The following is a 22993-nucleotide window of genomic DNA, read 5'->3' on the forward strand; positions in this document are numbered from 1 at the left end:
ATCTTAAAAAAGTAGTATATTTTGCATTTGCCCTTTTGAAATTTTTAATTTATTCATTAATTATGTATTTGTATATTTTTAACAGTGGTGTTTTTTACAAGACCATAGTAAACACATGGAAGTGTGGATCTTCTTCACTACTGTGGTTAGAAATAACATGATTTCTATAAAACAAACTATGGCATTTTTGTAATTATAAACAATAGACCTACTCTAAACACATGTAAAAACAATAAATTCAATATATAAATATTTATAAGTTGAAACAAAATTAATTATATTCCCTCACTCCCCTAATGTAGCCTATGCAGGGGCGGAGCCAGGAGTTTTTCACAGGGGTGGCCTGGCAGTGGCCAGCGATCAGTCTGTAGTGGCACAGAAATTTTCAGGTAGCATTTCTTTATTGGCGGGGGGGGGGGGTATAGTGACACCTGGGACAGAGTGTCACACCGGCGACCTTGGTGTGCGCACGTTAAGACTCCTGTGTGTTGCAGTTGTACAGAAACAGTTCCACCTCTAAAAACTGGCCACCCCCTAGCTCCGCCACTGAGCCTATGACAATTTTAATAGAGCTGAAGTAGTGATATGATAATATTTATTATCAATCTATTTCTGCCTAAAGTACAGTTTGTGTTACTATAGTAAATTCAAGGGGGGTGATGAAGAATTCTGTGCCAGATTCAAATGGTTTCCGCTTCTCGCGCCTTGCTTCTCAATGATTCTCGCAAAGCTGCGAGTTTAAGAGCTTGAGCTTTAAGAGCTTTGTGCTCGCGCTGCTCTGTCCATTGAGCTGTATCCATCTACAGAGCATACAGGTGTATTAGCGGAGGTTGTGCCTCTGCCTGTGTATTTGACACAGCTAAACCAAATACTTAAGATGTGTCGCTAGACTTCAAAATCAGATGAACCGTGGTACAAATGCGTACCAGCCCATATAATTGAGAACCAACTGATATAGTCGAAGTCTAGATAAACGTTTTAATGCAAAGAGGAACTTGACGATAGATTTGAATATTATGACTGATAAACGCCCCCCATTTGTAACCAAACGCTCCCCCCTCTCTAGTTATTTGCTCTCAGTGCCCCCTGGAATCCTTTGAACGCCCCCATTGAGAACCCCTGCTATAAAGGAACACCAACTACTGATCTAAATCATTAATATTACATTTTTGCTCATAATATGAAATGTATGTAGTGTAGTTTGAGATCATGACCTATTTTAACCCCCATTTCCATACAGAAATATGATATATGGCAATATATGTAAAATATAGAGTAGGCTATTCAATATGTGTGTTCACTAACATAAAAAAAAACACATATATACTTGTACATATACAGTATGTAACAGTTGTTCCCAAATCATGGTGGAATTTGAATACGGACATATATGCTCAAATAGTCCAAATATTTGAAATAGTAATTTATATGTATATGGCATATATCAGATTTATATACAAACAGAATTAGCAAAAAACAAACAAACAAAAAAATGCTATCAAACATGTCTCAAAACTAAGGTGTCTTAAAGCTTAGATACAAAATACCGCTACTGTTACTCTCTAAGTGGTCATTAAATGTATGGTAATGAGTCTGATAAATTCATTAATGTCAACTAATTCTCGACTAGTTCTGCGTATTAGCCTTACATTCAAACAATGACGACAGACATAAGCTGGTGTAAAGCTCAGCTAAACAAACACCAGCATGTCAGACAGGACATTAGCCGGTAGGTGGCGGTGTTCAAGCATGATGAAGCTTTATAAAGCTACAGAGTGTCATAGAGCGAGAAAGAGAAGGAGGAGCTGTGGTCCGTTCATACTGAGGGGAGAAAGCGGTGCACACACATCAGGACAATCATCATATCTCCAGGCGTCTGGCGTGCAAAGCGATGTCCGCAATAAATCAGACAGAGAAACAGGGCCAGCACTCTCGCAGACCCCCATCATGGGAGCATGCATTCCTCTGCATTTTACATGAACTCATGCACAGCTGTCCTTAAGCATCTCTAAATGGATTACAGTATTTTGTCAGTTCACGAGTAAAGAGCATTCGGTTATTAATCTTACTAATTCATGTCATCCAACAACCAGTGTTATTGATTCAAAGCTTAGGCTGAACTCTTTGTATTGTCCATGGCTTCCACTAATTTCTATTTTCAGCACATTATATTAGAGATAATTGACTGTATCAGTTTGATTAGCTTTAGAGATCCACAAGGGTTCAAAATCTGATTTAAACCTGGAAATAAACAAGATTTGTACCATTTTACTACAAAGAAGCATTATGATGCAACCTGAATCAGAAAAATGTAAGATTCCACACTATTTCTAGGTCAGTAATCACATAAGCAAATTTGTGACATAATTTGTGACCATGTTAACTCCTTTGTACAAAAGACCAGATTTTCTTGCTTCCATTAAAGCACACAAGGTGCTATGTGGAACATTCTCAAATCATGCTGGATTCCAAACAGAAATCTGACACATGGCTGATATAAAAATAAATAAATAGCCTAAATATCAGATATATCATTTTTATTTTTTTATATGTAACACATATTTTACATATTTACATATTTAATATGAGTGAAATTTAAATATGGACATATATGTCCAAATATATGTATATGGCCAAATATTTTCAGGTTTTGCAAGCTGTCATTAAAGAACAATGGTTACATACCAAATACTATGCAATTCTGAATTTCAGGTTAAATATTCAATTAAACTATAATGACTAAATACAAACATACAAAATAGAAGCATTTTCACCAGTAGACTTTTGAACCCCACTTTACATCATGCTGGTGATATGCAATGCTCTTGGAAACCAGGATATACATGTTCCAAAGATTGTGTGCTTACACCTATTAAACATACTTTTAAAAATGTCTTTATCTATACTGAGTTTATTTTCATTCTTTATTTTCTCCGCACTATCCACTGATACTAATCCTTTGGTCTCTTCTTATGCATATTGCTTGGACTCATTGCATTGCAGTCTTAAAACGATTGCTGCAATATTGTTACCTTCACTTCATTGTGCATGGCAAACCTTTGGACCAAAGAAGCCTATTTTTTGAAACTCAAAAATGTATGATGGCTTATTTTCAGGATTTTTTTACTCATCTTTCTAAAGTGTTCTATATTAACTGACTCTCACAAAATAGTCATAAAAGTTATAAATATTCTAGTTTGTACATAGCTGTACAGTTACTGTATTTACAGTCACTTAAATCACACTTAAGAATGTCTGAATGTCATTGAATTAGATAACGAAATATAAAACCAAGTGACATCTTCAAACCGATCATCCGAGAGCTTTTCTCAGAGCTAACTTTTCTTTTCTGAGCCATTTTTGCAATGACTTAATATTAGTGGATATATGAAGTTCACACAGGTGTCCTAGCAGAGTAACCACAGGTGGAGTTCATGAAATTGATGCTGCATTCCATTCAATGCAAGTGAATGGTGACCAGAACTCAGAAGGTCCAAAACCAGCCCGTCTGGCACTAACAATCATCCATGTGATTATCTTATCAGCCAATCATGTGGCAGCAGTGCAGTGCATACAATCATGCAGATACAGGTCAGGAGCTTCAGTTAATGTTCACATCAACCATCAACCGTGGCATGTTTGTTGGTGCCAGATGGGCTGGTTTGAATATTTCTGTAACTGCTAATCTCCTGGGATTTTCACACACAGTCTGTAGAATTTACTCAGAATGGTGCCAAACATTCAGTGAGGGGCAGTTCTGTGGATGGAAATGCCTTGTTGATGAGAGAGGTCAACAGAGAATGGCCAGACTGGTTTGAACTGACAAAGTCTACGGTAATCAGATAACCACTCTGTACAATTGTGGTGAGAAGAATAGCATCTCAGAGTGCTATTTTGAGATACAGGTTAGCACTGTTTTGGCAGCACGAGGGGGACCTACATACTATTTGGCAGGTGGTTTTAATGTTGTGGCTGATCGGTGTACGTTTAAAATGGTGACTTAAGGGTCCAATGGTTTTTGGGGCCACAGAACATCCATTGGAAATTACACCATCACAGCTTAGTTCTGTCATATGATTAAAAAAAATTATAAATGTTTTTTACTTTTAAATAATTTGTTACTATTATGCAATATCATAAGAAAACCACAACACAGGCAAGGGATAAAGATGTGCTTCCGGTTCTTCGGGTGTAGTGTCTGGTTTCCTTATTTAGTCAGACCCCCACACTGTAGTGGCCTCAGTGCGCAAGTCATGTAACAGGAGATCCTGCAAGACTCAGGTGGGTCTACGGAAGCTGGAGATGGCATGGGGGTTTGGGACGGGGGGAGGTGAGGAGAGCTCCAGATGGGTTTAGGCATTCCATTAGCCACATGCCGACAGTCAGGCCAGCTGCCACACTGGACCTGAGAGACGCGGGACTCTTCCCCCAGGAGTTTCCCCAACATTAGGATCCTCACTGTCCTTAAAGTAAGAGTTCACCCATGCAAAAATAAAAATTCGGTAATTATTTACGTATTTACCCATACTTATGTTACTCCAAAACCATATGAAGACCACATTTGACTAAAACTACAGTACGCAAAGCTTTTATCCACAAAATGAAAGTGAATGGTGACTCGGGGCTGTCAACTGCCAAAAAGGACAAAAACAAATTAAAATCACAGTAAAATGTATCAATATGAATCATGCACTATATTCCAAGTCTTCTGAAGCCGTACAATCACTTTGTGTAAACAGACAAAATTTAAAGTTGTTATTCACTCTCAAAGTAATCTTTAGCAACTCCCATTTGCTGGGCCCAAATCAAATATGGCAATTACTGTGCAGTTTGGACTTACAGTACTTACAAGACTGCTTAAAAGTCCTTGGTGTGATTTTAGTTGTTATTTGGTTTTGTGGTGTTTTTTTTTTGTCCTTTGACAGAGTTTGACAGCCCTGAGTCTACATTTTGCATTGTTCTTTTTGGAGTGTGTTGCTTATTGAAATTTGAATCACTGCCCCCAGTGGCCGAAGCTGCAAGTGTTGTTGAAGTTTCCAGGAGAAATGTCCACAGAGTGTCGGCAAAAGCAAGTTTTTGATACAGTCAAGAGGAGTGCATATTTTATTAATCCTAGTCCCTAACTCAAACCCCAACCCTAAACCCAACCGTCAAAGGAGTACAAATTTAATTTTAGAGCAAAAATGCAACTTCCAAATTGTGTTTACCATTGTTTATGTGAACGCACTTACCAGGGGTGTAAAGTAACGAATTACAAATACTCACATTACTGTAATTAAGTAGTTTTTCCTAGGAATTGTACTTTAGTAGTAGTTTAAAAATTGAATACTTTTACTTGAGTACATTTTAAGTGCTGTAACTGTACTTTTAATGCGCTATTTTCCCACTGACTATGTTCGCTACTTCCCTGTCCTGATTTTATTTTTATCTATCAACATGATTGGCTAGGGAGAGTCTCGTGACTCCTGTCAAATCAAATCACACATAAAAAACTTGAATGGCAGCTGTAGATCGGGCGCCATCTGTTATGGATGTGGCGGATGCCTCAAAAAGGGTTCAATACCTGAACATCACGGCCGCACCTGAAAGGGCTTTTCACAGGGAAAAAGGCCAATTGCTTGATTGTGTCATGTGAGTTTAGCTTGCTCAAGCCAGATATCAGCATTAATCCTGCCTTTAATTTTAAGAAACATATCAAGGTAAATTTCATATTTCTGCTTACTAGATTCTGTGTCTATAACATAGCCTGTAATTTAGCTATCTATCACTGAGATTATTGGGTTGATGTGAGAGATTAAGGCAATGTTATCTTGATGTTTATCTGAAAAAAAAAAAAAAAAAGAGAGATGTCCTCGATATCGATGCTAAACTGTTGAGTAATTTTCTATACTTAGCCTTTGTTCTACATCTAGAACAGGGGTGTTCATTACATCGATCATGATAGCAAGACCACCACTGGATGGTTGATCTAGATGAAATATAAAAGACTGACTTTTTATTTCCTGACGTCTGTAGCTGCGTGCTGTTTGATTGACAGGCGGCTAATGTTTGTGCGCTACATGATGTGCACTAATGCGGGTACGTGACTAAATGGTCAAATACAATTTATAATTTTGCCAATGCCCGTCTTGGTGAGGCATTAATGTAAACACAGTCGGTTTGGTCTAAAGTGAACGTAAACAGTGGGACAAAAAAATTATTAGCATCACAATGTCGGACTTGAAGTGTATATGTAACCGAATTGAGCACTGTCTAGTAGGCTATGTCATATAAAGGCTATTAATCAAACAATAACAAGGAAATGAGAAAACCACTCACTACTTTTGGCTGAATAACTTGAGTAGCTTTAAAAGTATCAAAGTAATAGAATAAAACAGTGACATTTTTAATAATAATATTTTTTAAAAGTATTGTTAGTTTTTTTAATAATACCGACCCTTGATGTAGAGAGTGTGTTAATTTGTATAATAAATTACCAGGTAAGTAGAGATGATAAAATATTGTATAATTATGCTTAGCCTTTATCTAGTTTTTTCTAATGCCTGATAGAAAAGTATCAACCTTTGTAGAGCAATACTTCAGGCAGAACATTCCACCAGTCACAAACTTCAGAAAATTGTGCATTAGAATGAGAACACAACTATTGCTGGGCTTAAAAGATACAAGAACTAAATCAATGTGGAACATTGTATCTCAAAAGGAGGACAATGTGGCCCCCCATGTGCTACTTAAAGAGATAGTTCACTCAAAAATGAAAATTCTCTCATCATTTAATCACCCTCATGCCATCCCAGATGTGTTCGACTTTCTTTCTTCAGCAGAACACAAATTAAGATTTTTAGAAGAATATTTCAGCTCTGTAGGTCCATACAATACAAGTGAATGGATGCCAAAATGTTGACGCTCCAAAAAGCACAAAGGCAGCACAAAAGTTATCCATGTGTCTCCAGTGGTTAAATCCATGACTTCAGAAGTTATATGATAGGTGTGGGTGAGAAACAGATTAATATTTAAGTCCATTTTTGCTAGAAATTCTTCTCCCTGCCCAGTAGATGGTGATATGAAGAATGTGAATCACCAAAAACAAATGAAGAAGAAAGTTAAAGTGGAGATTGACTGAGTAATTTGACTTTAATATTGATCTGTTTCTCACCCACACCTATCATATAACTTCTGAAGTCATGGATTTAACACCTGGGGTCATATGGATTAGGCTACTTTTATGCTGACTTCAAAATTTTGGCACCCATTCACTTGCATTGTATGGACCAAAAGAGCTGAGATATTCTTGTAAAAACCTTAATTTTTGTTCTGCTGAAGAAAGAAAGTCATACACATCTGAGATGGCATAAGGGTGACTAAATAATGAGAGAATTGTCATTTTTGTGTGAATTATTCCTTTGCAGCCTGATGTGGCCCCTGTGCCAAAGAACTGCTCTACCCCCTCTATTGTGCAGGACATGATGCGCCAAGTGACCCTGCTTTTTTAGTGTTTTTTTTTATTTTTTTTATTTTATTTATTTATTTATTTATTTTTGCATTCCTTGCATTGTTTTGAACATGTTTTATGCGCAACAATAACTCTCTCAGTCGGTATAAAGGGAAATTTAGACCCTACACATAAACTGATTTTAATGTAATTGTTTCATACATTATGATATTGAAAATAACTTTTTCATCTTTTCATTTCTGTAATCATGTTGCCCTTTTATTTATTTTTTTAAAACAGATTCATGTAGTGTTTACAGTATCATAGATAAGTGATGTATTTTAAAAGTTGTCAATCACAAACACCTATAAAATACCTATATTTTTATTCTTTCTGGCAAACAGCCATAAAAGGGAATGTAAATTATGGTATGTGTGCAGATGCTTCAAGCTACAAGTTAGATTTTATGCATAGTTGCATTTAAAATGTCTCAGACCACAATTCAAAACACAACACAAGTATACATTGCATTTGCAACGTTTCCTGCCACTAATGGTGAGATTTCTATAACAAATGTAATTTAATGGCATAGACTTTTGAAGGTAACTCTATCACCCCCTTGAGTACTGACATTTGTTACCACCACAGTAATGCAAGAAGGCATGTTAAAGGTGCACTCAATAATTTTTTCCCCATTTAAAAAGTTTTAATAAAGAAATGAATTGTATTTTTGAAACATGTGTATAAAATCATGACCACTCATATGAGATGTGGACTCTCGTCATATCAGTAACCTTATCAAAGCTGTTTTATTTGACATGGGGCAGGAGCACCCTAATGGGGGCTGCCATTTTAGAGTCACATGACCTGCTGAATACAAATCAAGTCATTTTTATTTATATAGTGCTTTTCACAACACACATCGTTTCAAAGCAGCTTTACAGGAAATCATGCATCAACAAAAAATGAAACTGTAATATCTATAAAGTCTTAGAGTGTTAATTGTGTAGTTTGATTAAACATGATTGTATATTATGTATAGAAATTAAATAGTTAAATAATAATTGTATTTAGAACCCCTGTGAGTAAGCTGAAGGTGACTGTGGCAAGGAACACAAAACTCCATAAGATGTTGCTTAATGGAGAAAAATAACCTTGGGAGAAACCAGGCTCACTGTGGGGGCCAGTTCCCCTCTGGCTAAACAACATGAATATAATGCCAATATTAGTTATTTATGTGCAGTGCAAGTCATGGTTTAAAATTTGTAAATTAAGTAAGCATTAAGGTCCAGTGTTTAAAAAAAAAAAAAAAAGTAAGATTAATGACTAATGTCTTTGAAGTCCATAACTGCAGAAGTTCACATAGATGCATTATCCTTTGTTAGTTGACTAATGAAGGCTTTTGTTGGCAATTAAATGATAGTCTATGTATTCCATTTCAAGAGTATAGTCCATCAATAGACAAAGGTGATCCAGCAGAGATCAATGAGGTGCATCACAGTTCAACCGGCAGGTCATTTCAGTGAGGTTTGGTGGGGTCCATCCTAAGTCCAAGGTTCAGGCAGTGGCATATGAAGTATCCGATGTCTTACAGTTGGAGTTGGCATCATTTCATCCTCTGAAGTCAAAAGACTGAAGTGATATCTGGCTAGCACCGGCTGTAGTTTGACATCATCACTCAGCGACACGTAGCAGTGGAGTCTGACACAATGCAGGAACGGAGCTGGATCTGGCCGGCTCTGGTAACCTTGTGATATGAATCCCGAGGTTGAGACATGGAAACAAATAGAATAATATTAGCGTAGATTACATCCAATTTTATGCAGAGTTATAGATCATGATAGATGTTTCTGTTTCCAGCAGACCTAACTAAAGCAGCCTAATTGTGAGTTGATGGATAAATTAGGTGTATGCTTGGCTAAATAGATGAGTCTTTAGTCCAGACTTAAACTGAGTGAGTGTGTCTGCATCCTGAACAGTGTTAGGGAAACTATTCCATAGTTTAGGAGCCAGAAATGAAAAGGATCTTCCTCCTTTTGTGGATTTTGATATTCTTGGAATTGTTAACTAGCCAGAATTTTGTGATTGTAAAGAACGTGACGGAATATAGCGTGTCAGAAGGTCACTTAAGTATTGTGGAGCTAGACCATTCAAAGCTTTGTATGTAGTTAACAGAATTTTAAAATAATACGAAATTTAACAGGTAGCCAATGAAACGACGATAAAATTGGTCTAATATGATCATATTTCTTAATTGTAGTCAGCACTCTGGCTGCTGCATTTTGAAATAATTGAAGTTGATTTATTGAACTTGCTGGACATCCTCCCAGTAATGCATTACAATAATCTAGTCTTGAGGTCATGAACGCATGAATTCGTTTTTCTGCATCAGCAACAGAAAGCATGTGTCATAACTTAGCAATATTTCTGAGGTGGAAGAATGCTGTTCTGCTAACATTGGAGATTTGGTTGGTATTGGTTAGATTGGTATAAAATATAACACCTAAGTTCTTCGCTGCAGAAGACACATACAAAGCGGTAGCAGTCTGATAAATAGGACCTAAACCATGCTAATGCAAGTCCATTAATACCAACATAATTCTCTAGCCTATTCAAGAGAATGTCGTGATCTATCGTGTCGAAGGCAGCACTAAGATCTAAAAGCACTAGAAGAGAAGTGCAGCTGCGATCAGATGATAAGAGCAAGTAATTTGTAACTCTGATGAATGCAGTCTCTGTACTGTGATGGGGCCTAAATCCTGACTGAAATTGTTCATATATACAATTTCTCTGTAGAAATGAACATATTTGGGAGGACACTACCTTTTCTAGTATTTTTGACATAAATGGTACATTTGAAATCAGTCTGTAATTAGCCAGTTCTCCAGGATCAAGCTGTGGCTTCTTAATAATCCACATCCTAGAATACAACTCGCTTAATCTCAGTAACCGTCTTGTTATTGGACACTTTCACTCTTGGAATAAATTAATCACATCTCACTGTGTATAGGGAATTTCTATAATGGCATCTTTAACTGAAAACTATTGATTTTGAATGATGCTGCATCCACACCACTAGGTGTTACTGTAAATCCAAGAAGACACAAAAGATGACAAAAATGTACCGAGTGCACCTTAAAGAATGTTCAATCAGTCCGCGCGTTGGCAATGCTTTGACAAATGCATCCACGTGCATGCACTTGCGTGAAGTATGTTTCTGGACTCGGCAAGTATTCACAATCTGATTCATCATAGGTAAAACCAGTTCATTTTGGATTGCCTGGGAGATGGAGTCAAACATTTTCACATCACAAGAGGGCCTAATTCATAATAAGCAGCCCCAAGGTGCCACAGGTAGGCTATGTGTAGCTACGTACACACCTGTATGGAAATTGTAGCGGCTGACAGGGAATACTTACACATATGCATAATTACTGATCTGCATGGTTAATTAACTGCTGAGATAGAGGGAGATTGAGATTTTGACCCCAGGAGTTTCCACTGTAAAATATGAGATTGCACTATTTCATAGGCCTTGTTTCTGCGCATGTACCAACTCTATGTGCATAGCACCGCAATCAATATCATACACTGCTATTACATCATAAGGGAAACACTGAATTCTAGAAGTACAAAAGGAAATACTATGCAGAAGAATAAAGCCAAAAGGATGAGAGTGTGTGAATGTGTGGGAACAGGATATAGACACAGATGGTGGCCATGCCAGCAGCGACAGCTATGCTGCTTTAAAACGGGCTGGTGCTAACTGCAGGATTTCCTGGCCCCCTCAGCTCAGCTTCTGTTGTCAATCAAAGGGCCGCCATTTTAAAAATCTGTCCAGCCCGTCTTATTTACATCCACGCTTCACCACCAGTCATTGGTGTGTCATCTTTTTCATCATTGTCTGTTTTCCACTTCCTCCTTTCATTTCGCTTTCTCGTCCCCTCTTAAATAGTCCTTTGTTCTCTGGTCCTGCATCTATTTTTATCCCTCCGTTTCCACGGGAAGTGTCATGCCGATGACGATGCTTGGGAGATTTGCTCCTGGTCGCCATGGCAACACTATCAAAAGCTTGAGTCAAACAGGCTCATGCTTGCTGTCTCTCTAGAACATGCCTTGTTTTTTCCACTTTATTCTCCTCATGCTTTAACCCCATTTTGATTTACTTACATTTTTGTCTTGTGCATTTGTCATGATGAAATTGTATGTTGTTTAGAGGAAGAAAAGGATTCTCAAGACCACACCACTAACCCCCCCAACCCCCAAACATGCAAATCAAGCCATGCTGTTTTCATACCCTTCATCATCACCCTCCTCTCCTTCTTCTTTCTGAACTGGATTGAGTTTTTTTACCACCCTGAATAAACTGGCATGCTGTTGTAGGGTAAATCAGAGGCACCATAGCCTAAGACATGTTTTGACTAGTGATGTGCACGGATAGATGTTATTAGGTTAACCGTTTGACACACATATATTCAAATACCAAATACAGTATTTGGTTATTCTACACATGCAACAGAGGTCTTCCACCTCACCTGAACCCGATGGGACCCAACAAACTGTTGGATTTCAGGCCTGGTTTTTAAATGTAAATGCGCTGAATTATCACGGCTTGGGCTGTTCCTAACAAGTTATTGGAGAAACAAGGATGTGTGTGTGTGTGTGTGTGTGTGTGTGTGTGTGTGTGTAGAGAGAGAGAGAGAGAGAGAGAGATATGGAGCATGTGCGATCACCTGTTGCCACTCCCAAGCAGAGATGCTGTAGTGTGTTAAACCGGGTTCACACATCCTCCATGAGTGTGGTGTGAGCGAGGCACAAACGGCACGTGAGGGGGGCGGTCGTGCTGGACGTTCACATTGGCTGTATCTCTTCCGCAAGAAACAGCAGCACATCTGTGCAGAAAATAATGTTATCTATGGGGTCCTATGCCAATTTTTATCTTTAAGGTCATAATAAACTGAAGTTATTGCTGCTTCAAGGACAACAGCAGGCAGTCACGTGCACTTCATCTTTATCAGCACACTTGGTTGTGATTGGTTAATGTTGTCTCTATACTGTAGACCTATATCCACAAAATGGCAAAAGGTCCGGCATTTTTTTTTTTTCTTTATTTTTTCTTTTTTTTTTTTTTATCCCCTTTTCTCCCAATTTGGAATGCCCAATTCCCACTACTTAGTAGGTCCTCGTGGTGGCACGGTTACTCACCTCAATCCGGGTGGCAGAGGACAAGTCTCAGTTGCCTCCGCCAATCCGCGCATCTTATCACATGATTCATTGTACATGACACCACGGAGACTCCACATGTGGAGTCTCATGCTACTCTCCACGATCCATGCACAACTTACCACGTGCCCCATTGAGAGCGAGAACCACTAATCGCACTGTGACTTTACCCTCCCTAGCAACCAGACCAATTTGGTTGCTTATGAGACCTAACTGTCACTCAGCATGCCCTGGATCTGAACTCGTGACTCCAGGGGTGGTAGTCAGCGTCAATACTCGCTGAGCTACCCAGGCCCCCAGGTCCAGCAGTTTAACAATTTATTTAATTTACTTGCATGCAAACATATTAATTGAAGTGTACTATAGGTTTGGTTTGACTAATTTTGATTTGCTTTTGTCTTTTCAATAATCTTTTTTTGATTATTTTAGTGTTGTACTGCACCCAGAGCTGCTGAGCTCAGCGTGAGCCGAAAATAGGCTCAGTGCTGAAACTATCCACTCACTGCCACATCTGGAATGCTTCTGGGACCCGTCACCTCGCGACTCACACTTGCAGTGTAAACGGTGTCATCTGTTAATATGGGAGCCGAAATGAAAATGCGCCACTCATGCCTCGCTCACATCCTGCTCACGGAGGATGTGTGAACCCATCGTTAGTCAGCTTTCTGAAGATAATGTCATTTTGGTCAAATGCATCCTATTTTCTCATTGGAAAATAGACGTCCAAGCGGGGTTGTTCCTCCCTATTTCTTGGTAGCTGGTGCGCAAGAGTCTTACACTACAGAAACCGCAATCTCCTCCGCCATTTTGAACAGTATGTCCTCTCCAATGTGGAAACTCCAGTAAGAGGTAAGCGCCTTGAGTTGTGTAATTAATCAGTCTGTTGTGTCTCTCAGCTGAAGTTCTTAGTTTAAAGCTGTTTAAAGCTATTCCCTAGCTTTAGTAGTGTAGTGCGATCATATAGAGTTGATGAATGAAAACACTGACTGACGCTGACACACTTCACGTCACCTGAACTGGCTTATATTACACACAAAAATGGTCTTTTGCCGCCACCTGCTGGCTAAAATCTGTAATGTTACAAAAATAAATGTGAAGAGAAACATATAGCTCTTAACACATCTGCACTGCTCTTACACTTTAGTTTAGAACCACACGAACACAAGCCGAGTGATACACAGTGAAGCGTCCGAGTGCTGATGATCTGAGACATCAGTACTCATGGAACATCTCTCGTCCAATCAGATTCAAGGACTGGAACTAACTGTTGTGTGTGTGTGTGTGTGTGTGTATATATATATATTTCTGTATATATATATATATATATATATATATATACACACAGTTGTGCTCAAAAGTTTGCATACCCTGGCAGAAATTGTGACATTTTGGCATTGATGTTGAAAATATGACTGATCATGTAAAAAATCATGTCTTTTATTTAAGGATAGTGATCATATGAAGCCATTTATTATCACATAGTTGTTTGGCTCCTTTTTAAATCATAATGGTAACAGAAATCACCCAAATGGCCCTAATCAAAAGTTTACATACCCTTGAATGTTTGGCCTTGTTACAGACACACAAGGTGACACACACAGGTTTAAATGTCAATTAAAGGTTAATTTCCCACACCTGTGGCTTTTTAAATTGCAAATAGTGTCTGTGTATAAATAGTCAATGAGTTTGTTAGCTCTCACGTGGATGCACTGAGCAGGCTAGATACTGAGCCTGTATTTCTCCTGAGGTTACCTGTGGGTTTTTCTTTGTATCCCGAACAATTCTTATGGCAGTTTTGGCTGAAATCTTTCTTGGTCTACCTGACCTTGGCTTGGTATCAAGAGATCCCCGAATTGTATATATATATATATATACAGTACTTTGCAAAAGTTTTAGGCACATAAGATGTTTCACAAAAGCATTTGTCTTAAGATGGTTATTTATATCTTCAGCTTTAGTGTGTCAACAGGAAATATAAATGTTAGACTCCCAAACATTACTTTTGCAAACAGAAAAGATTAGAATGGAAGAACAAGGAGCCCTGCAACAGATGTCATGGCCCCCACAAAGCCCCCCACTGAACATCGTGTCAGTCTGAGATTACATAAAGAGACAGAAGCAGTTGAGACAGCCTAAATAGATAGGAGAATTTGCCACAGTTCTTCTATCTCCTATTGAACATCCTATCTGCCAACAACCAAGAAAAACTGTGTCCAGGTGTATCTAGGAGAATTGGTGCTGTTTTAAAGGCAAAGGTGGTCACACCGAATATTGATTTAGCTATTTTTATGTTTACTGAACTTTGTATGACATTAAGTGATAAATGAAAACTATTTATTTCATTATTTTTGAAGACATCCTCACTATGCAACATTTTTCACAAGTGCCTAAAACTTTTGCACAGTACTGTGTGTATATATATATATATATATATATATATAAGTTTTAGAGATTGTGATAATGTGGGATTGTCTGTGTCATGGTGATGCTCATTCAGTTTCAGTGTGAGTCTGTTACTGTGGGCTCTTCTAAGTTTCTAAGTTTAAATTTGTATATCAGCACTGCAACATAACAGTGCCTACTGTATAAATCATTGTAAACATCCACGTTGAGTGCAAATGTTTTGCCCTGCCTATCGCGATTGTGAGCATTTCTGCACGTGCAAGGTTGGCGCGTGCACAGCGTTTGACAGATGCGGCCGGGTTTGTCTTGTGGAAAACAAGCTTACAAACACAGAAGTAAGGTGCAATTTACCCTCAGTGTACAGAACTAATTATCTAACTTCTTTCGACACTGAAAATGCTGGAACTACACAGAGCTAAATTCACGCAGGACGTTAAAAGCTGTGGAATAACAACAGAAGGAATGAATAAAGCATGATCTTGCTTCAGTATATATACATTATATATAATTTGGGACTGTGTGACATTGTTCACGTTTTTTCACCGTAATAATTACTAGAAAAAGGTTTCCAAACTTCTCTTCTAATTGACAGATTCGTCCAAATCTGAGAAGTGTCCTTAAAGTGATAGTTCAGCCTTTAATTAATATTCTGTCATCATTTCCCTGCCCTCATGTCCTCCCAACCCAGTGAAACTTTTTGTATTTTGTGGAACCCAAAAGATGTTAGACAGAATGTTAGGGACTGACAGTCTCAGTCACCATTCCCTTTCAAAATATGGAGGGGAAAAAATACATGCAGTGAAAGTAAATGATGATTAAGGCTAGCATTCTTTCTAAAATCTCCTTAGGAATAATTTTCCCAAAATGTAAAATTCTTGCATCATTTACTCACCCTAATGCCATCCCAGATGTGTATGTGTATGTTGTTTTTTGTTTTTTTTCAGCTGAACACAAAGATTTTTAGAAGAAGATCTCAGCTCTGTTGATTTATACTAGAATGCAAGTGAATGGGTACCAAAGCTTTGAAGCTCAGAAAACACATAAAGGTAGCATTAAAGGAATTCAAATGACACTGGTTCAATCTATGTCTTCAGAAGGGATCTGATAAGTGTGGGTGAGAAACAGATCAATATTTAAATCCTTTTTTACTAATAAATCTCCACTTTCACATTCTTCTACTTGTGTTTTTGGTGATTCAATTCTTTGTGCATATGACCACCTACTGGGCAAGGAGGAAAATTAATAGTAAAAGAGGACTTTATATATTATAAAGTTATAGTTTTTTTTTTTTACCTATTTCTCACCCACACCCATCATATTGCTTCTGAAAATCACTGGAGTCATTTGAATGACTTTTATGCCTTTTATACACATCTGGGATGGCATGAGGGTGAGAAAATGAGAGCATTTAAATTTTTTTTGGTGAACTTTCCCTTTAATTTGATGCATGGAAGAAAGATGTCATATGGGTTTGGAACAAAATGATAGTGAATGACAACAATTTCCATTATTATTATTATTATTATTATTATTATTATTATTATTATTATTATTAATCATTCTGTAATGCATGTTAAATGTGTATCATGTACTGGAGTGCAAACATCCATTATGCCATATGAGAAAGTAACTAGTTACTCACTACTTGAGTATTCTTTTTATTGGATAGTTTCTTACTCAAGTCATTTTTAACATTATTACTTTTACTTCTACTTGAATATTTTTTTTAAAGTAATTGTACTTTTACTTGAGTAAAGTATCTTACTGTATAAGATAGCAGAAAATAAATGTTTATACCTCATAATTATTATTATTTTTTTTTTTTTTTTTTTTTTCACAAAGTGAAATGACCACACTCCTTTTTCTCAAGTGCACAGGGAACTTTACTAGGCATGTGCTGAATACTAAATTAAATGTCATCATCTTGCTCATTCATGATTGAAGAAATGTAGTGAGTTACAGTTGCCTCGTTACTGTTGCCCCTGGTCTTCCCTTTTACAAGCAGCCTTTCCAAAGATCTAGTACTATAGCATGGGCAATGCAACTATTTTATTACATTCAGTCTAATGCTTTTTGCATTCATGCCATGCCTGTAAAGCATTTTACCTATATGTCAAAACCTCTTGCAAATGTTTTATTGGGAGCTGTCGTTCTGCACTAATGCTTAGCAGCTAGGCTGAGCTCTGGTTTCTGTATTTAGGGTGCTTTAAAGTTGAAAACCTTGGAAATATTTTAATAGTGCAGCCAAAACTCACAAGTAAACTCACACGCAAGCCTAACTGTTTAATGCTATGAAAGCAACCATTCATCTCTATGGCTGCCTAAACAATTTAGGTGGTCAACAGTTAGATCATTAATTATCCGTTAAGTAGGAAGGCTTTTGCTGCTCCTCCTGAGATGCTAAATGTTTTCTCCAACTGGTGTCCTTCCTGTTCCCACAGTGTCCGGTGTCTCCCCCTGTTTCACTTGTCGGGCGGAAGGCAGGTGTATGCAGTGAGGCAGACTGTGCTGGTAATAGCTTCACCTGCTAAAGCTCTTGAATTGCCAGCATGCACCATGGTGCATTGCACTGCATGTGACCTACAGCACAATTGAATTGAACACATATGCTACACTCAAATTAGTGACACAGAGACAATTTAGAAGGTGTTTACAAGGCAGGACAATAATTATATGAGCAAAAATATGTGTTGTAATCAGAAATCCATTCCAGGTCTGTTGCTGTAATTGAATACCACTGTATGCATAAAAATAATTTATGCTTATGGTACTAAAAGGTAATAAGCAGCTAAAGACCAGCTTGGCCAGGTCTGGTAGACCAGCTAGACCAACTGAAATCCAGCTTGACCAAGTCTGGGGGATCAGCAAGACCATCTGAAGACCAGCCTGGCTAGGTCTAGGGGACCAGCTAGACCAACTAAAGACCAGCATGGCCAGGACTGGGAAACAAGTAAGACCATCTGAAGACCAGCTTGGCCAGGCTTTGGAGACCAGCAAGACCAACTGAAGACCAGCTTGGCCAAGTCTGGGGGATCAACAAGACCATCTGAAGACCAGCTTGGCCAGGTTTTGGAGACCAGCTAGACCATCTGAAAACCAGCTTGGCTAGTTCTTGGAGACCAGATAGACTATATGAAGACCAGCTTGACTAGGTCTGGGAGACCAGCTAGACCAACTAAAGACCAGTTTGGTCAGGTTTGGAAGACCAGCAAGACCGGATGAAGACCAGGCCAATTTTGGTAAACTAGCTAGATCAGCTTGACCATGTCTAGGGAAACTAGCTGAAGACCAAATTTGCCAGGTTTAGAGACCAGCTAGACCAACTTCCAACATCTAAGACCAGATAATGTGCTAAGACTGTTTTTTTTTTTGTTTTTTTTTTTTCAGGGAAAGAGTTACCAGCAAGGCTAAACAAAGCTGGAATCATAGCATTGGTGATGAGGCAGAATACTCCTCAGGTGTGCCTCAACATGATGACACACACCAGAGGTGTATTCTGCCTCATCACCATGTTTTACGCAAACAGATTTCTTGCCCATCCTCTTGGTCACTTGCACTGAAGATGCCGTAGTGACATGATGGTTTGCACTGATGCTGAATAAACATTAGGCTTAACATTATGGTTTTGATGGAATAGTAATAGATATACTGACTCGCAAATTATAACGTGCTATTAACACTTTAATTGACATTGTATACCAAGGCTAAATTTAATTTGTTTAGTCTTGTTATGGTGAAACTAATGTTAGGGTGAAATCGACTTTCAAAGCAACACCACAAACACATAGATGACTGCTCTCTATTAAGCTATTCTCAGCAGAGCAACCACTCCAGGAAAAAACAGTGATTAGGCTTTGATTAGAGTGATTACGGCTCAATTTGATCAGTTAACACATCACTATTGTGGTCAGTCTATTTCAGCTTTTCTTCTGCTGCAGGCCCAGCTGGTACATGTCTTCTGTGGATTTGGGAGGCCTGGAACAGCATCATACAGAACAGCCGTCAAGACCCAAACACACTAAAAAGCCTCTGAATTGGCCTATACATTGGCAACAATCTTCATTTTAAAGGAACTGTTCACCATAACATAACAATTCTTGGTGCCTCTAGATGTGTGATTATTGGGAGAACTATTCCTATAAGGGCTTCCTTTTGAGAAACAGATTCATTGTGCATTGTCCCTGAAGAAGGAAGAGGCATCTCTCCCTTCTCTGCTGCAGAGTTATTGTTTGTGCGCCCCATTCACACTTCTAAGTAAATCCATTCAGTGACAAGAGGCTAAGACCTTGGCATTGGTCCCTTATCCGACACTACAGTAATATGATGTGGACATAAGCCAGTCACTCGAGTGTGTCGGCACCTTCTCACTCCCTTGTCTGTCTTACAATACGCCACCCCCAAACGAACTAGCCAGCTATGGCGGCCTCACTCACAGTGATTCTGTATGCGTAGACACAATCTCCCAGAGTGCTTCTCTTGTGAATAATAATATGGAAAGTCTAATGCACGGGAGTGGTGAGGGGGCATGACCTCGGCACAGCCTGAGTGACAAGCAGGCAATCTGCAACAGATGTCTCAGGTCACGCACCACTGAAATACTGCCTGAACAATAATGGCAATGAGAGGTAACAGTTGGGAGGAGAGGGGGGGGGGGGTTGGTGCAGTAGGCAGGCTCATTGGCCTCCCAATGCTAAGGGCAGAGGAACGGTTCACATAAATCAATCTTGTCATTCAGGTTGTGTTGTCTCTCAGAGACTTTGGCAATCTGGAGATGAAATGAGGCAGGTGGAGTCATCCACCCCCATGGTGGAGTGATGTGTTTGCGCATTGTGGGATGAGTCTTCCTGGAGGTGCCTTTCGAAGGGGAAAGAGTAATCAGGCTGAAATACAGTATATAGCTTGATGACTCTGTGTGGAACATTTTTTGTTTTGTTTTTTTTAATCTGAAGTGTGCAATTTTGGCACCATTAAATAGAATTACAATAATAATTATTGTTTTCCCCTGTCTTCCTTGGGTTGGACAAACAGATAGTCCTGACTTTAAATAGTATGAACTGGTTACAGCATAGCTGACTCTGTTTTCACATTAATGGTAGGCCTGTTCCCTGCTCAAAAAAAAATAAAATAAAAAAGAATAAAAAAGGTGGTTTGCCCGGTCTTAACTGGTTTAAACTCGTCTGGTCTCCAAGCCTGGACAAGCTGGTATTTAGCTGGTCATTCAGCATGTTTCCCAACCTGACCCGCTGACTAGTGCCCAAAACCACTATAAAACAATCAAAGCAGACCAGCCTAACCAGTCTGGGCAGGCTGGGAGACCAACATGCAAGACCATTTCTGAGCATATGCCAAGAATAACACCACAAGACAGTCTTCAACAAATTTGAATAGATTAACTTGAAACTGAAATATATTAACCACACAAAATGCAAAAAAAGAAGGATAAACTGCAAAAATTAATTTAGCTAATTAAATTATTTATTTGCAATTGAATGCATGACAAAGAACAAAGAACATCTAGTCAGGTAGCTGGCTTACATTAATTTCTTACCAGTGGTCTGGCTGCCTTCCTTTTTCTTTGTTCTGCACCTGACTTCATGATGACGAAAAACCCTTTGAAACTCCCTCCTTGCAGTTACATACTCCCTTCCCACTCGGACCACAAGGGGGCCCCCTATAACTGTCTAATTGAGCCATAACAGCTGCCTGAGTCTTGCTCTGAGATTTTTGTATATTTAAAAATAAAAACAAAAATGGCCTTTGTTAGTGGGGCTCCCTGGAGGCTCGGGGGTCCTAAGCGGCCGCTTGTACCGCTTTTAGCTAGAAACGGCCCTGCCAACATGGATTTTATGTATGTTAAAATACTTTCTCGAATCCAAGCTAAATGTGCTGAGACAACTTTAAAAACCATTTGTTGGGTGACTTCCTGAAGAGTGTAAACAATGTGTTGCTGTGAAAACAAAGCTGGCTTGCTGGTATTAGAGGGGTTTTGGTACTTGTTAGCTGGTAAGGCTGGGAGAACAGAAAGACCAAATGAAGACTTGCTGTTTTTTTCTTCTTTCTTTTAGGAGGGACAGCACAGACATACTTTCTATACCTCATCCCTTTACATTTAGGATAACTGCTTACATTCAAATCTTGTTCTGTGTAAACCAAAGTGATGATGTAAGACATATGACAGAATCACTAGACCGACAGACATCTCACTGCCCGGGAAGAGCAGATAACTCTGAGCTGTACATGCTTCATTGCCTGGTTAGTTTCTCTCTGTAAGCTGGGATTCTGTACAGTTGTGACCCTTAGCTCTTTAAACATGATGGATGCTGGGACATGGGAGCTGTGTATCCATTGTGAGGGTGATTTACAGAGTTCTGATGCCCTCTACCTAAAGAGAGAATAGACACATCATGTGTGTTTTTGTACCGACGTTAAGTATTTGGCCCAGTAAGACCATGTAGAAACATCCAACAGTCGCTGTGTCACTCATATAACTAATATGTGTCAACGCCCCTTTAAGAGGAAGCCAAGGGACATCATATTGAGACACTTAACCCAATCCGAGCGAAATCCAGCTCTCTAACCCTCTGCTCATTGGACAACTCGCCAAATATGTTTACCGTTATTCCAAAAGATTATATAAGCTAGCGAACTCGTGAATAACACATGCGGTAAGGTTTACGTGTTGGGTTTAGGGTACAGAGGTCAGTTTTTATGACACTATCAATTAGATTTAGATGTAGGATTTAGGGTAGGGATGTCGATTTTGTTTATTTAAAACTACAAAAACAGATAAAGTTTTAAGGTTAATGCTCTACCAACTCACATTTGCTTTTTATGGTACTATTGTTTAGGTTTTGGCTAAAGGTTTAGGTTTGGGATGTAAATTTCTTCATTTAAAACTTTAAAGAACATTTACATTGAAAACATCTTTTTGGAAGAACATTTAACTTGCTTTAGGCATCCCTCAGTGGACATTTCACCTTGAAACTGCAGCAAAATGTAAAATGAAGTATTTTCCATGACATCAGACTGCATTTATTTTTTATTTTTTATTTTTTTTGGCATCATGATTTATTTATTTGTTTCTTTAAGAATGTGTGTTATTGATGGTAAAATAAGTCTATAAAATTTAGCACAACAAAGTGACAGAGGCGTTTCTAGGGTCAGTGGATATTTGGGGCTTATGTTGTGTTCCATTTAATGTCAGATGTGGGATATTCCTACTTGATATCTCCAATCTCTGACCATAAAGGCATTCCTTTGCCTAATTCTCAGAAGATGACAGATAAGGAAACAAAACTGCAACACTCCTGTTAGCTTAGCTGTATTCAATTGTCACCAGAGGCGACTCCTAGCAACCAAACCGACAAAAAATGCTGCAACAGATACAGTCGGCAACACGTCATACCCAGGGGCGTGGTTTAGCGTGGGGTAAAAAGAAGCCTTATTACCATAGTTACTCATACATTCCTATGAGTAAAAAGGGAGAAATATCATACAAATTTGGCTATTTTAACAACAAAAAAATATGACAAAAAGCTGTTGTGTAGTTTTTTGCACTCCAAACAATGCCAAAAAACCCAAAACTGATTTTTTACTCCCCGACAACTAACAGAAATAGAAGCCTAAAAAAAGAGCACTGTGGCTGCAGTTGAGCAAATACTGGATACGTGATTTAATGTATTTGGGAAATATCAGAGCAGATTCAAGACTAAATTGATTATCATATCATCACAACAGCGGTTCCAGCAGAGACATAATGATGAGTTAACACCAGAAAACAAGACAAGATACATGAGAAAAATTGACATGATCGGAGTGGAGCGCTGCTTATTGGTTTCCCTTATGACTCAGTACACTTGGAATTGCATTTATTAATGCATATGGGGAGTGCCTTCCACACGACCTAGTTGAAACCTCTCTGCAAAAACAATGTTGTTT

The sequence above is a fragment of the Myxocyprinus asiaticus genome, chromosome 40, assembly GCF_019703515.2.
Source record: "Myxocyprinus asiaticus isolate MX2 ecotype Aquarium Trade chromosome 40, UBuf_Myxa_2, whole genome shotgun sequence".
Classification (NCBI taxonomy): domain Eukaryota; kingdom Metazoa; phylum Chordata; class Actinopteri; order Cypriniformes; family Catostomidae; genus Myxocyprinus; species Myxocyprinus asiaticus.